The sequence below is a fragment of the Homalodisca vitripennis genome, chromosome 2, assembly GCF_021130785.1.
Source record: "Homalodisca vitripennis isolate AUS2020 chromosome 2, UT_GWSS_2.1, whole genome shotgun sequence".
Taxonomy (NCBI): domain Eukaryota; kingdom Metazoa; phylum Arthropoda; class Insecta; order Hemiptera; family Cicadellidae; genus Homalodisca; species Homalodisca vitripennis.
The window spans coordinates 147546822-147564174 of NC_060208.1; the positions used below are offsets into that span (position 1 = coordinate 147546822).

At 29.9% G+C, this 17353-nt stretch overlaps 1 protein-coding gene across 1 annotated transcript in view; it reads left to right on the forward strand.

The window, feature by feature from the left end:
• The window catches only part of LOC124355844, a 189430-nt gene that overhangs the window by 25188 nt on the left and 146889 nt on the right, over positions 1 to 17353 (forward strand). The window contains exon 2 of the mRNA XM_046806999.1: positions 16239 to 16282. The gene's annotated coding sequence lies outside the window, so the exon portion shown is untranslated. The remainder of the gene's footprint in view (positions 1 to 16238; positions 16283 to 17353) is intronic.

Consider the following 17353-nt stretch of genomic DNA (forward strand, 5'->3'; position numbering starts at 1 on the left):
CCAATGTAGCAGCATATTACTCAGTTTTAAATTGAATCTCAGATTCAGTCTGCTAGTCTACACAGGAAAGAGTTAATAAGAGTCCTCCTCAAAGAAATAGGTTTCTGCATAAAAAGCCTGCAAGAATGCTTTCAGATAGTTGAAAAGATTGAATACTGGAGTCCTCTACATACTGAAGATGATCCTTAATGAGGTAGAGACCCATCAAAAACAAGATCATGATCATTGGATAATGCAACAATGATCATTGGATAATGCAACATAAGATACAGAAACAATTTTGCACTTGAATCACACAATCTTACACTACATTTGAGAAATAAACCTTTCTACAGAGGACCTGTTTACTACAATGTACTATCAGATGCCTTCAAGAACCTAATAAAAAAAACATAATGAAAACATTGACAAATTGGCTGCTAGAGGACTTCATTTATTTCACAAAAGTTTATAAACTGGGTAGGCCTAAGTCCAACATAAAGAAATGCATTGATATTCTTAATGTTACTTTAACTTTGACTTGTTCCCGACAAAATTACAGTTCTCTAAACATAATAAAAGCGTAAATAAATAAATTGATTCCTCGAGTTCTTTTGGTGAAGTATTTTGGTCAGTTGACAGGCGGAGAATTCAGACTTGCAGACTTGTAAAATATTTAGTCAGCATACAAAAAATTTCAATATTATTTAGTGAAAATAAGAATTATATACTTTTTCCTTTAGAACAGATTTTCAAAATAATGAAAAGTCTGTTGATCCATTGTCTTTATTACACTTCCTAATCTGATTTCAGTTGTAAAAAATAACACATCCTGTTTATAACCATCATTTGGTGGATTTGGTCTTTATATTTCAGCTAGAACGTTCTTTACTTTTTCATCAAGCAAAGAAAAATAAGCTTTTACTTTACAAAAACTTTGTGTTGAACATGATTAGTTCCTAGTAATGTCTGATTGTTAGCATTTATGTGATGTAAGTCTCTCATAATGGCTAAATTCGTCACTGCCATGAGTATAGTTTGATTCGTGATTCATGTGCGCACAGGTCGAATACAACGCCTGTGGCTTGTAAACCGAACAAACCACCTTTCTTATTTATTTCTTTAGTATATGATTGAACGGAGAGAGCTCCAAGTTCCATAGAGAGTGTAACCTGCAGCTAAAATTAAATATGAAATATGAATATGATTTTGTACCTGTTAAACCTTCACTACTGGTCTATATACTGAGTGACACAGAATATAGTACTAAGCTTATGGCACTGTAAGGCGTCTAGCGCGGTCAGCGTTATAAACTACTGTACAATATATGTATAGGTATAATACATATAACACCTCCACTGCTGGTATATACTGAGTTACACCGAGTGTAGAATTAAGCTTTTGCGTCATAAGGTGGCTGCCGCAGTCAACATGTTAACAGATATAATGTTTAATCAGTGGAATTACTTTGAAGTTTCTATTGTCATTTTTATGTGTCACAGGGGAGATACTTTCTTGTGTAGGATTAGTTTAAAGTATTAGCTGTAGGTGAATACTGTCTATTCTAAAAGCATTGGCTCAAAATGTCTATCTTGATAACACCACTGGCAGTTACCCGAGGTAATGTCTTCAACCCTCTCCATATAAAACAATATTATGGACATTTATAGCTGCCAGTTAATTAAGAAAAATTAAAATGAGTAGCTTGAACGGCAAATTTTGCTAAGATTTGCAATTTGTGCTTGGACCGTTTTATATAGTTTAGTAAAAATTTAAATAGTTCCATTATGTAAACAGTAGGGTTAACCATAAACAAAATTATGGTAAGGAGACTATAATTTATTACAAAGACTTACTTAATATGTGTCTTGAATCTTGATTTTAAATTAAAATTACGACTGTGCCTTAAGTTATTAATCAGATATCTAGTAATACATTATACCTAAAAAAAATAAGTTTTATAGGCTATTACTAAAGTTTTTGAAATCAAATCACTTACTAAGCGCACACCACAAATTGTTTTTATCTTGCGGAATGTCAGCTAAAACTGTGAGCGTGTAACCAGAACGTCAGTACCGGTACATGTTTTAGTGGTCCAGGTGCTAAAAGCACAATGTCACCCTTGGGAGATATTATTTAGCTGTAATGCAAGGGCTTACACAGGCCGGTGTTTATTGTTTACTTTGTTTGCCCCAACAATCTATTCTCTGTGGCTGTTAACGCTGGCTAGGGTCATTATAATTTAGGATAGTTGAAAAGAAATAACTTCTTTGAAGAATGACTTTGTTACATGATTTAAATATATTTCTGATACAGTATTCATTAAAAAAATTTTAAACTAGTGACAAAAACAGTTGATTATCAAATTCAGTACATCACATTATTTTCATCCTTAACTAAATTTTAGTAACTACAATAATATTATATTGAGTCAAATGTGCAAATGTGACACCTTTATTGATCCATTCATGGTTGAAGGCTAGATTATTCTTACTTTTTTTGGGGAAAATTAGTTTTTTTAATTTTTACACTTTATTTTTTAATTAATTAATAATTAATCATGGTATATGTAATTTATTAAATAAAAGCAGTTACTAGCGACTTTGCATGCAATTTCTTACTAAAAAAAGGACATTGTGGGCATATTCGTTTTAAATGATATTGTAAACACTCCTGAGTTAGGGAATTATCACTAAAAAAATTTCAAATCTTCTGATCTATTTTAGATTTAATTTAAGAACAGTGTTTTGGGGTCCTCAGGTCGGAGAGTGAAACAGTTTTTTTTAAGTACCGTGAAATAACTTGAATTTCTCCCCGATATTTCATGATAAACAATTTCATTAACAATGGAACTATTTTAGGCAAGCTTATTTTATAAACATCAAGAAATTTAATATGGTACTTAAATTAATTAAACATGTGATTGTGTGGTCACATTATAAAGTTTATAAAGAACAACGGTTGATAACAAAAACACATTTACTACCTGCTGATTAAGACAAATAGGGAGTTTTTGAGACCAGTGGAGCGTAGCCCAGAAGATTTTCAAAATAGGAATAGGCCAATATATTAACCAGGGACCCTAAGAATGTCCATTTAACATTTTAGTACAATCCGTCTAGTAGTTATTCGTAATTGAGTAACACACATACAGACACCATTAGATTTGTATATATAAGAGTATATATACACTGATGATGGTTACAAACCGAAACACGTGTATGTAATAAAAAGTTTTAATTTAAAGGGTTTTAGTTATTTTCATTACATTAATATAAGAGTATAGATATTCTAAACATTACATTTAATGATAAAAGCTTTCTGTTAATAAATTGTTTTCAGTTCATTGATAATCATGGTGAAAATGTCCAAACAGTACTATAAGTTTTCTAGATATGGACAAGAATAAACCTTAAGCGTACAAAATTTCAACATGTTTTATTCCATTAGTTTTGGAATGAAAATTGTGTTTCATTGATAGACAAATTGAAATTTAAAGATGTCTATTTTATACCCTATGTTCATAACAATGTTTAATAGACTAAACTTAATAACTCTTTATTATAAGTTATTTCAAATTGTATTTATTCATAAAAGTATGATTTACCATTTTTCTTCACTTTAGTTTTGTTAACTATTCACTTCAGATCTTCCTTGGAAATTTATGCCATCCCATCATTTATACTGTCCTGTTAACTGGCAGTAACTCCACGAAGCTCTTCGCTATTAACACAACACCTATATCACAGTGAGCATGGCACAGCAGTATTGTGATAACAATGATCTCATTTTTAACTCCTCAAAGACAACATTTTTAGCTTTAGGAAGGCTAAAAGATGAAATTACTGAGCATTCAGATTTACCAAGGGTTGAAGCAACCATGCATCGGGGTGTAATATTAGATGAATATCTCGCCATCTGTCTTGGTAGCTTCACACTGATAAGCTCAACTCTAGCTAAACTCAGTTCTGCTATTTGTGTATATAAAGGAATACAAATTGTAAGCACTCCAACATCGACAAAAATGGTGTATTGTGCCCTCTTTGAATCCCATACCGTTATGGGATAATCCTCTGGGTAGTTCCTTAGTTGATAATCTTGAAAGAATCCTTGTTAAATGAAACCACTCTGTCTGGGTCCTGGCCAGCCTTCAACCTCGAGACAGCTGTCGAGAGGCCTTTAAGACACTTGGAATTCTCACGGTAGCATGTATCTATATAATTGAAGTCATCACTCATGCTGTTACCCAACGAAACTTGCCTAGAATGAGGACTATTCATTACCATCACAAGCAATATAGCTATGACTTTTCCTTACCGATGCACAGAACTTCAGGGAAACCTTCCTATATTGAAGCCAAACTAATCAAACATGCTTCCTCAAGACTTTAAAAATTGTGATTCCAAGACCACGCATCTGGCTCAGAGATAAATCAAGCTACACCATTCAAGAGTTCAAGATTGCAACAAACACTTACTTTTAAAAGAAAAATTACCATTTATTTTAACCATTTTAAGTTTTTGATATTATTATCAAAATCATGTAAACTTAATTTGAAATGTAATTATCTGACACCTATTCTTTTTTTGATGAAAATTAATAGAGATTTCTGATTTATTCTGTATGAACATTGCCGTGACTAAAAGGCAAGGCACGTGGAATAGGAATACCACTGTACCACTGTAGTCTATTACTGAGATAACCAACATCAAGTAACAACAGATGTCTGTCTTACCCTGTCACTGATACTGGTTCTAGTAACTTCCAATCTGTTGTATGTAGGTTAAGTGTTAAAGAACAATCCTTTTGAAGGAACAAATAATTTTTCTTTGAATGGGCCAAATTCGAAAATATATATGTTTAAAATTTATATAAATTGAGAAATGTTCTTTATGTAAAACATTACCAAAAATAACTCTTCAAACTTCTTTTTTAGTGGCACTAAACTAGCATAGGGAAACTAGGCATATAACCTCAAGCTAGTTTCTCAGTAGCAGTTGTAGCAAATAAAAATAAGCAGAATATCAAAACTAAACATTTTTTTTCTTTTGAGTGCACATTGTTTTTGTTGTTGTTGTTTTTTTTTTTTGTGTGTACATTTTGTATTAATTACTGAAAAATAAATTACACAAATAAAAATCTATATATATAAAAATGAATGTTTGTGTGTTTGTCCTTTATAGAATCGTAAACTATTTGACCGATCATTATGTAAATTTGTATGTATATGTATTTTTCGACGGAGAAGGTTTATATACTATGCCTATTGATGTATCTCGCCACCAGACGGTACTGCATATGATAAAAGTTTTTAAAGCGCCTGCACACTATAAACTGCGATTACGAGATAGTTACGTATATTAAATAGCGAAAAACTATTTAAAGGCGTTAAGCTTTGATGTATATTTGTCTTCAAAATACATTTCTGGTTGAACTTAAAGCTTGAGTGTTAGACCACTTTATAATAAAGTACATGTACGTAGACAATGGCTATAAACATACACTTTTGACAGATTTTCTTGATCGTGGCAACAATACAAACTCTACATCGTCGTTGAAATATAATTCACTTGAACCAGAAGTGCACATACACGGGCAAAGCTTACGAAAAGAGTGCGAAGCCGCGGGAAACAGCTAGTGTTTAATAATTATTAATCAGGTTATTCTTTTCAAAAACTAACTTTAGTATCAGTATGAGACTTAACTTAAAACTGAATTAGTATAACCAGTGAGAATAAAATTAACTTGGAAACCTAATTAATATAATCATAGAAGCTTGTAAAAAACATTTTTTCAATTATATATCATAAGAATTGGTAAGAAAATATAATGAAATATAATTGTTTTATTATTCAGTATGATTATATTTTGTGTTTAGCATTAACAATGCAATTCATTGACTGATATTATTTTCGTAATGTTTTAAATCAAGAACATTACTCAATAAAATATCAAATTCTATATTTTATTGTAATTTAGCAATGATATTAAGAGATATATGTGTTTCATATTCATATAATAATACTATATAACTAATGGCACTATATAAGGTGGATGGTGGGGATAAGATCCATTTGAGCATATTTCAAAGCCATTAGTAATTAGTTTATATTGATTGTAAGAAATATATTGTGTAGCCACTTTTTTATTTCAGCTAGAGATAGAAATACATTGCACTGTTCAATGTGCGTGCTATTTTACTGTAAAATTAAGATGTTTCACTATTGATTATTGGCCAATGATATTAAAGAAATAAGTCAATCAATCAGCCAAATAGTCCTTCTCACGTTAAAAGAGTAGTTTAGGTTTACTGTTCACTTAAGTAAATACTAGCTACTCTACAAATTGTGTAAATGGCCAATTTGTTTTCTTGAATTTCTGTCAAACCACGTTATTTTTTAACTTCTTTCTGAAAAGTGAAATTTTTTAAACCTCGAGTTTTTAGAATTGTTACTTTAAAAAATTAATGACGTAGTCTTTAGTGGAGCGTGTTTACGACTTAAAGCAGAGGGATATGGTAATGTTGGCTTGCGGAACATTAGATGAAGGAACACAGGTGGTGCTACATTTCAGCCAAATGAGACGTAAACCACTGTCGCAAACTTCGAAATTATTATATTCCTTCATTCATTTATGGAAGTAAACTTTTCTGAAAATCACTACAATCCTTCCCTTTTACTTAATTTATCAGAAGATATGTATTATATATTAATGAGCTTAACATAATATAGAACACATGTTTGAAATGATTCTGAAATTTATATTAGTATATTGTTAAGATTTGCATTTAAAATGGTGCTGAACAAAATTTTGTAACAAACATTGATTTTCAAAGAAAATACGAACCGTCAAGACAGACAGAACCAAAACCTTATTTATTTTATAAAATATGTTTGTTTCGACTCAAAGATGAAAGTGCAACACAGATAATCACGGAACATCCTGTATGTATAAAAAACATTGTATCCCTTTAATCAACAATGTTTGTTGACAGGTTGATATTGATTTTAAATACGGTTTGATGTTATAACAAGCATGTATTCCACGATGTAATGAGTGCCCACAGCTTCAATGACCAGAGCGTGCTGAGTCAAAGAAATTTAAGAAATTTATAGCAAATAATTAAATTTAATAAAAACATTGTTTAATAATATGTATTAACACTATGCGTTGGCTGAAATTGTTAAGAAGCTTTAAGTGAGAACAACACAAGCAATTAATCCAGGGGTAATTCATTTACTGGCATTAATTTTATAATTTTAATACCTACATTTGAAAGGGCATGAATCAAATTATTTCCATTAATTTTGTGCACAATGAGAATATTACATTTGAAATTAGAGTATAGATATTGCACCATGTATATACATGCCTAGTTCACAAGCATTTTCATCCTCGTTGGAAACTCATCTGGTGAGTGATACCAATCATTTAGCCAGTTGAGAGAATTTAAACTAATGATGCATTAGTTTTGAGTTCAGTGATTCTATATGAAATTAAACTCATAATTATAATCACCAACAGTAATTAACCCTTTTAGGACAAGTGGGCTATCTGTAGTCCGCTTTTGTTTTAATGTTCATGAGTCAGGAAACATTATAAAATCATGTTTCTCTATGCTAATGTATGTCATGTGATCTTTCTACAAATAGTTTATGCAGTCATGTTGGTAATATAATTCATTGACATCTTTTTTAGATCGCATAACAGCTGTTGCATCAGCAACTCTAGCTGTGTTTTCAGACAGGCGATTGTAATGTGTATTTGTTTTTTTATCTTTATTTGCCAACCAATCAACATCAAATTTTTTAATTTCATAGAAAATAAATTAAGAAATTGAAAAATGTTGTGTTTTACAAAGTAGAGTTATTTTTGTTCTTATAGTAAACAAATGGCAAAAAAATTAAAACAAAAAAGACAAAGTAAAATATTTTATTTTAAATGTTGTACCTAATCAAATTATTAATAAATAGTGTTAATTAGTGTAATATTGTATTGTGAATAATATGATGCAAACGTATAATGTATATATTTTTTAATACTATAGCCTACTTGTAATAAATTTATAAAATGTTAGCATTTTTCCTATTTTCACATTTGTCTTCTTCAGCACACCCTTCAAATAAAACTACACTTCAAAAGTATGTGCCAGAAAAACTTAAAGAAAGTTTTGTCGTCCTCAAGGGATTAAAACCTCCAGTCAGAAAATAACTTGATCTCTACATATATATATAATTTCCTCAAAATAACATAAGTAATTATTTAGTACTGTGTAAAACTCAATATAGCAGTGAACGTCCCAGTGCCTATCAAACTAGATATGCTATTTAAAATCCCCTACGATAAACAAAAGGACTATTAAATGAGAGAGGTAAACAAAAATCTGCATTTATCCAGCATCTATTTTACTTAGATCTTAAAATAAGAAATATGAAGATCAGCATCGAAAAAACTTATATCTAGGTAAATAGTGCTAGTATTGCACAAATTCTCACCCTTTACTTTCTAGACATTGGCAGTATGCAGTACCATGTTGTTCTGAGAGGTCAAAGTTGAGACTTTGTGAGTTCACATAATGTTAATTGTATATTTAAATTAAAACTTAGTTTAGTAATCTTTATTAAATGGAATGAGAGTGTTGTTTATGCCGTTTTAAAACGTTTATGAAATATTAATGTGGGTTATAATGAATAATATAACTTACAATCCAAATTGTGTAAATCGAAAAAAAATTGTGTTTTTTTTTTTAAATAAAAACCATGAGTTTTTCATAAATATTCAAATTGGTTTTATGTTATCTTTGAAAATAATGTTAAATATAAACATATTCTTGAGATTTATTCAGAGAATTAGACAATAGATTTTGAAACTGTTTAAAATGTTCCAAAAATAGAAAAAGATTATTTGGGATTATAACCCATGCTGAATTTGGTCAATGTTGGTACCTATGTTTTTCTATGGGCAAATGCTTTTACAGACACTCACCTAAAAAATTTAGTAAACCAATTTTTTACTCATAAATAGGTCTGAGAAATATTTCAACAAAAACCAATTCAGTATTTGTACCATCATAATGCTTTTTGCCTATATTATATTTAGATGATAAAGTGGAAAACTATTGCTAAACCTTATGTGATAAGTATTTAAACTTTCCTATACATATTTATGCGCACTATTAGAGAGGTCTGGAGGATCCATGTTGAGACATGTTTAAGTTCATGTGGTTTAGAAATTATATTATATATGAAATACAAATAACTATACCTTTCTTTAAAAGAAAATTTTCATCATGATACCATTTTTAACCATTAATATGTTATACTAAGTAGTAACAATGTAATTTAAATCATTAGTTATTACGATAAAAATAATTATTTATTGATAATTACTCCCACATGTCAGATTGAGTTATAATCATTCCTTTCACTTGATTCCGGCCAGCAGATTCTTAAACATATGGATGGATAGTTTTTCCAAAAATTACTTTATTTCGTAAGAGGTTTCAAAATTGAAATTTCCTCTAAAAATAATAAAAAGCAAAGATTAAATTAATGACAAAAACAAATAACTTTGTCATAGCATTTAAAAAATCAAAGTTTTTAAAACTGTGGTTGAAATGGATCATCCATGTACCACAAACCTAGTCATGCATAGATAATTCTATTCAATGGATTGACTATCTTAATTTGTATGCAAATACAATACACTAGTAATTGTACATAGACATATTACACTAGTAATTAAATTACTCTGTGTATTTGAAATTCCTGCATTATATTATACCGCAAGTACTGTACATGTTGAAAATACAAATAACCCCTTACCCTTTATTTTGTATGAGCGAAATTAAATCAAAAGGTTCAGAGGAGGTTAAAGTGATTGGTCACACAGTGTTGGTTACAATATAAAAATGTTGATTTAGCCCTTACAACTACACTCCATTTTGCAAAAAGAGGACAAACAATATACTAATTTAGAACAAAATTAAAGATTTCCAATACGTTGTTAATTATTGAGGTATGTTTATTTTCATTATTCTTAATATATATTTTATATATATATATATATATATATATATATATATATATATATATATATATATAATATGCAGAATTTCTGTACATTGTACATAAGAAAGTAATCTTGAGTTACATAGGTACAACTACTAATGTAAATTCATTCTCTTTTTTTAAGTATGTAATAAAGTACTGTAGTAATTTATTTTCTCTTGTATATAAATACACTGTTAGTTGAAAAATTACTCTTAGCTAGTAAATATGAATAGTTTATACATAGTTAAATGAGTGAAACATACTAAAATAAAATTCTTGTTGCAGTGTAATAAGATAGAACTGTATTAAGGTTTGAACAGTTGAGATAGCACAAGATTGCCAACACCACTCAGTGTTGATTAGGCTAAGAATGTAATTATTTCAATAGTTGCTCCAATATTACTCACCTGATAAACAATTCATGCTGATAAGCATCACTATTGAAAATAATTTCTGTTTTTATTACTGTCTTAATTTATTACGCATTTGATCTGCTTATGTTATGTAAATAGAAAGAATTACTAGATTGCAGTCTTGTATTGCTATGAAACAACGTTTTAGCATTTCATTGAAAGAGAAGCTCTTCTTATTGGAATATATTGTGGTAAAAGTAACACACAATTGTCCAATAATTTTAAACTATTCCATGAGGCTTTTCAACATATAAGATGTGATTTCAAACAATTTGAAATATTATAATAAATATTTCTACAGTTTAAAACTAATTATCAGTTGAATAAAACTTGATAAAATATTGTACTTAATTAGATATACTAAATTATAATAAATAAATATACATGTATGTATAAAATGTTATGTGAAAAGAATTATTTATTTTTCTTATTTAAAGGAAAGGTAAATTTTGAATGGGTCAAAAATCATTGTTCAATATATTATCTTCATGTTTTTTTTTTTTTTTTTAAGTATATACTGTTTCATAATCCTCAAGTTCTTATTTATAGACTGATTTTAATAATTTGAAAATTTTAAAGGTTTGATGGATTCTAATACATGTTTTCAATAACTGATTTTTGAGTAGGTTTGTATTAAAATGTATTTCGTGTTATTGAAATTGAAATAATGAGTTTATTCCTCCACAAAAATACGGTTTTACAACAATCTACATTCTAGGAATATATTCTAGAATATTATTCTAGGAATATATTCTAGAATATTATTCTAGGAATATACACTGCTACTTCATCCAGTAGTGTGGCAGCGCAATAATAGAAAAAAATGTTTATTAGCTAGAGTATAAACTCCTTTTTATAACTGACTGCTCACTCGTGCAGCCTGCTAATCACTTTACTTTCTTATCAATACAATTGCCTTATTTGACTAATGTATTTGTGATTGGTGCTTTATAAATTTAAGAAAAAAATTGTTTTAATAGTTATTTTTGTTTGACCAATGTAAATTTTGGTACAATTTTCACTGTTAATTTTGTAAATTCCACTTTTATTTTAATCTACATTTTCCTTCAGATTCCAAGTCCAAGACAGCCCTAGACAATGTGCTGGAGGGTTGAAGAGTTTCCAATTTTGTGTATATTAGCAATGTAGGTTCCAGCTCTTTTGGAAATTCTCCCCATCAACTTTGTAGAAATAATTCAACTCATAGTGATCAATGCATCAAAGTCTTAGTTAACAACAAAGATTTGTACATAAAAAACATTCAACACCTTCATTGTGACTATACTGAGTGAAACCAACTCATATCAATCTGATACTGCACTTTAAGGTATCGGCTGCAGTCAGTGTTGTTAAACATACCTAAATCCAGCACCACCTCTGTAGAAGTACAAACAAATAATATCAACACAACACAGATGTACCTGTGATACACATGACACATGTATCACAACAGGCAGGACAAGAATGTACAGTCAGTGTTGTTAAACATACCTAAACCCAGCACCACCTCTGGAGAAGTACAAACAAATAATATCAACACAACACAGATGTACCTGTGATACACATGACACATGTATCACAACAGGCAGGACAAGAATGTACAGTCAGTTTTGTTAAACATACCTAAACCCAGCACCACCTCTGGAGAAGTACAAACAAATAATATCAACACAACACAGATATACCTGTGATACACATGACACGTGTATCACAACAGGCAGGACAAGAATGTACAGTCAGTGTTGTTAAACATACCTAAACCCAGCACCACCTCTGGAGAAGTACAAACAAATAATATCAACACAACACAGATGTACCTGTGATACACATGACACGTGTATCACAGCAGGCAGGACAAGAATGACCAGGAATTTGTACTGCTATATCTAACATTCAGTTTCTTATTGGAAACAAATTAATATTTAAGGTAATACGATTAAAAACTGAGTAACCAAACAATAATATACAAGTTTACATTTGTTTCATTTGTAGGAATGTCTAGTAAATAATATTGTGCTTTGATATAAAATAAATGAAAGTATTGAGGATTTACTAAAAAATAATAGAGATAAAAATCTTCATATAATACATGTCTCCTATAATAGAATAATATCCTGGAAGATAGGAAACACTGCAGCTGCAATTTGAAGAGTGTTTATAGTTTGTAACTCGATGTCGACAACTAAGTGTGATTAATGAGCTTAGCGAACTTAAGTGAAGCCTTCGCCCAACTCCAGTACTTAGACACTTAACTAGGCTGTCTTCGTTAACCTAAATGATTGAGTTTTAGTCTAGTGGTGGGTAAGCCAGCCTGTTAAATTAGAGCAATGTGTGAAAAATAATTTTCTTAAATACTACACTTTAGTTATATTCAACCAAATATTTTACGATTTTCTAGAAAAAGTTTTATATTTAAATCAAACAGATTCCAGCTTTCCATGAACCGCTCCCTTCTTCAGTTTGAACATTTGTGAGATTCTTTACATTTGAGATCTACATATACTAATAATTTAATTAATTTTATCAATACTACATTACATATACTAACAATCAATTCATTTTTCTTTTTATTATTTGTAATAACCAATGCATAAAATGTTTAAATTTTTGTGGATATAATTCTTTTTGTATTATTTTGGTTATGGTTCAAAAAAAAAAAAAAATTAAATAAATAGATAAATAAAGTTTTTGATACAAAATGTAGCTTTTTAGGCTGTGCTTGAAACTTGTAACGTAATTTGAATATTTTGATCATACACTATCATATGTACTTACATCATGCAGTATGTTATTTCAGCTGAACCTGTACTTTAGGAAACGTAATACATTTTATTTTGTAATTTTTTTATCTTTAGTGTAGCCCCACAAGGATCAATGGCTTTTTCAAATAAGAAAGGAACAAGCGTTTTCAAAAAACAAGTAATATAATGTTCTATAAGGGCTTATGTTAAAATGTTATGTTAATACAAGTATGTATGTATTATTGCAGCTGATCATTATATTTGGGTTTTACAAGGGATATGTATAGGTTTCAAGGAGGCTGCTATTTGCTAATTATGAGTTAATGCTAATAATGCATAGTCAACACCTGTGGGGTTAAAAGCATGCTGGAGCAGCCCCAAATTGTTAGTATATAGGAGCCTCCGCAGCCGATGTGTTCCTAATTTTATATATGGTTTTGTTTAGTGGTTCATAGTTATTTTTTGCAGAGATATACTTAGATTTTTACTATGGAAAGACTACCATTTACTCTTCAAATTGGTATTGCAGTATATAATACAATTCACTTCCAACAATTCTTGTTTTAATTTCCTTAAAGGAAGTATATTATTCATATAGATAAACCTAATTTATAAATAAAAAACTTCTGTTAAACCTTTTTTGAAACTAAGACAACTTTCTTAAATGCTGCTTTTCTCTTCTGCTACAGTATCTAAACAATTTATGTATCACCTGTGCATTGCCTCCTATGCCCCTCTGGCTTTCCATTGGTCCCTTCACATAATCAAGTTATTTTTATTATTTGCTTTAGATGATTGATATCGCCTATTCAGTCTCCTGCTGACTGTAGAATATTGGGACCTTAAATTTCTGAGTTAAAGAAATGGTAAACCAACATAAACTAAAGATAAAATCTGTGATTTGTATTAAAATGTGATTGTTTGATATAAAGGAGCGTGTTAATATTTAATTACAGTCTGAAAAGTGTGCATAAGAGAAATGAGTGTAATCAGAACTTCAACAAAAGTGACGTTTTGCAATATCCTCTCCTTTTTCTTACGTATATTCTTTACACTATATCCTTTAGCATCACATTTATAAAAACGTATGTCAAATAATTCATAGTTTACCAGATTAGTACTGATTTATGGAATTGTCTTATTATGACATTTCATACGCTGCTCTTGGCTTATACAATGAAAAAAAAAAAAAAAAAAATGTATTCAATTCTATTTTCGTTTTGCTCACTACCTTTTGTCCCTGGGCCCATCAACCAATGCTTTAAATTCTTTGTGTCACAATGATGTATTTAATCATCACCATTGTCTATTTTCATTGCAGACTTGTGAAGATGGTACTGTGTAATATTTGAAATGATTATAATGTTAGTATAATGGCTAGGTAATAGGTTTTCTAAATAACATTAGATTTTGCTTTTTGACATTTTATTTGTCAAGTCACGAAATAAGGGGTGTCATTTGAACTGTGGAAGAAAGTGTTGTGAGAAATCTTGTCATGACTCAGACTCAAAATGTTATAGACTTTGAAAAATTTATCATTTGTTAACCTTTCATGGATTATGTTTATTCCTAACATCTCTGAGATAAGTGATGATTTATGGAAGAAACTCCATTTTAATTCAAGTACCGTTTCGTGCTGTGTGTTAGACCTAGAACATAAGAGAACTTGAATAAGGATTTCACCAGGCAATTTTACCTGAATTGTGAGATTTTAAAAGTTGTATTGAAGGTTAATAATACATAATTGGGAGAAATCCTCTATTTCTACACTCCATCCAATCTTATATTATGCCCAGAATCTCTCCAATTGTGGAATCCTCAAGAGGAAAAATACCACCTCCGCAAATTATTTCCTTTAACTACATTTTGTCTTGAATGTTATGAATTCCATTAGGATGAGGAATTCTAATTTCAGAACCCCATTCCACCTCTTATCAGGCCCAGAAACTTTGGACCATCAGGAGGTCAACAAGGGTCTTATTGGACACTGATTTTTATGGTGAGATGTCTACTAGATTCTCTTAGGTCACATTGCAATCCTTTTTCTCTTACTGCATTATGTATGAAAAGTCGTGGACTCCAACATAGGTCTGAACAGATGTTTACCTTGATATTGAAATGTTCATAGGCAGTAATGATAATTTGAAGAGCAAGTAATAATCATTAACTTGATAATACTCCAAACATCCAGAGTTACGTTTGTCCACCTGTTATAAAGGGCAAGCTATAAAGAGACATTGTGCTTTATAAATGAATAAAAAATCAAAATAAAAAATTTGTAATTTCTTGTTGCTACTCAAATTAATTTTTATGTATGAATAATTTAATGCTTTTATATCATTTAGAAAATGAAAAATATGTTGTTTGTAATACAAGTTACACCCGAAGGACCATGAAGAATACTTTTAATTCATAACAAACTTTGTTGAAACATTAAAAAAGAAATTTTGGTTATAAATAGATTAACCAACAAGTTCTGAAATCACTTAAGCTGAAAGAACGTTATTTCTGCTTGAAGTATTGTTTAAGACATTTACTCTTGGCCCGTCTACTGCAGAAATAAACTGTCCAAGAGTGCCGGATATGACAGCAAGATAAATGACCTAACAGAGAGATCTACCCGGGATGAAGTGAGAATATCAGCTCTGTCCATGCACGCATTTACAATTTAATTGTCATCAGTACTCGATTAGCTCTGGTCCATTAATTACTTTATAAACTTATTTGCCTTTTGAAATAGAATTGACCTGCAATTATTCAAGATTAGTGGTTAATAATGAGTCTATTCATTTTGTATAATGTAAAGTTAATTGGTGGAAACAAATTCTCTACTCTCAAATAACAAAATAATATGGTTGATTTGTAGTTTTGAATGTAGTTTGCACATAAAACAATTAGTAACACTTTTAAGTGTGAGGTTACTAGAGTGTGAATGTTCTTCCTATCAATCATTACCTGTTCTACTACCATTCTGTTGTCTCTCTACCCATTTATGTTTCAGGTGGTTAAAAAATAGAACTCTTGAAACTTACTATTTTTTGGTTTTTTTTCAGAGTCGGTGTGCTGAAGTGGATTTGTACTGTGCGTGCAATGTGACGTAAGTTCCATCAGTTTCAAGTATAAATCATTTGTAGTTTAGCTCAAAATGATTAATGTCAAATTTTTCTCTCACACTTTAATTACTACATTTTTTAACACTAATTTTCTTAGTGAGTTCAAGATCAGATTCGTTGCCTATTTTATCTAGACAAAAAACATTATACCATTTCTGATAGCCAACTTGTCTCTGACGTTTGTGAATAAAGATGTGTTACAACCATTTCACCAGATGCTGTTGTGATATAGAAAACTGCATGAAATAAATGAAAACCTTATAATAATACTGTATAGGTAATTTTTTATGTTATTACAAGTTAAAGGAATTGATTATTTTATATGTCGTGTTTTGGACTGGTTTGCCTATAAATATGATAAAGTCTGTTTTGGTAGATGAAATCATTATTAAATAATTGTACAGCGGTAAAAGCAAATTTGTTATAGTTATAATATTATGTTACAAAATGACATATATATTAAGGACAACTTACATGACCATTCCTAGCAGATCAGCGGAATGAACTGAACAAAGTTAAAAAGTTCTTGGAGAAAACTAATGGACAGTTAAACCTCGGATTAAAGTAATTGAGTTTAGCTGTTAAGTTGGTTTTGGAGAAAGTTGCTTTTAAAGTTAGGGTGATTTTTAATTAACTTTGACAATAGCCTTTACACAAGTGAGATTTTAGATAGCAGCTACATTATGCAAAGGTAGCTGGTAGTGAAATAAAATAAAATGAAGAATTCTTTATTCGTATCATGAAAAATGTAGTCATTGTACTAATTAACATTATAAAAATATTGAACTTTTTCTCATGATTGTATGGAATACATTTTGGTTTGAATCTACTAAAATTGTAAAATTTGAAAAATGTATAATTTAGCTAATGAAGTTTAGTTTAATTAAAGTTTAAAAAAGGTTTCTGGATTTTTAAATTTTAAAAGTGCAATACTTTTATCAAATATCCTGCACGAAATAAGTTACAGCAGTGGGATGGGACTGCAGCTTCTAAACGGATTGAATAAAAATAATTCATTGTTTGTGGAAACAGTTGTTTAACAATGCACCAGAGCA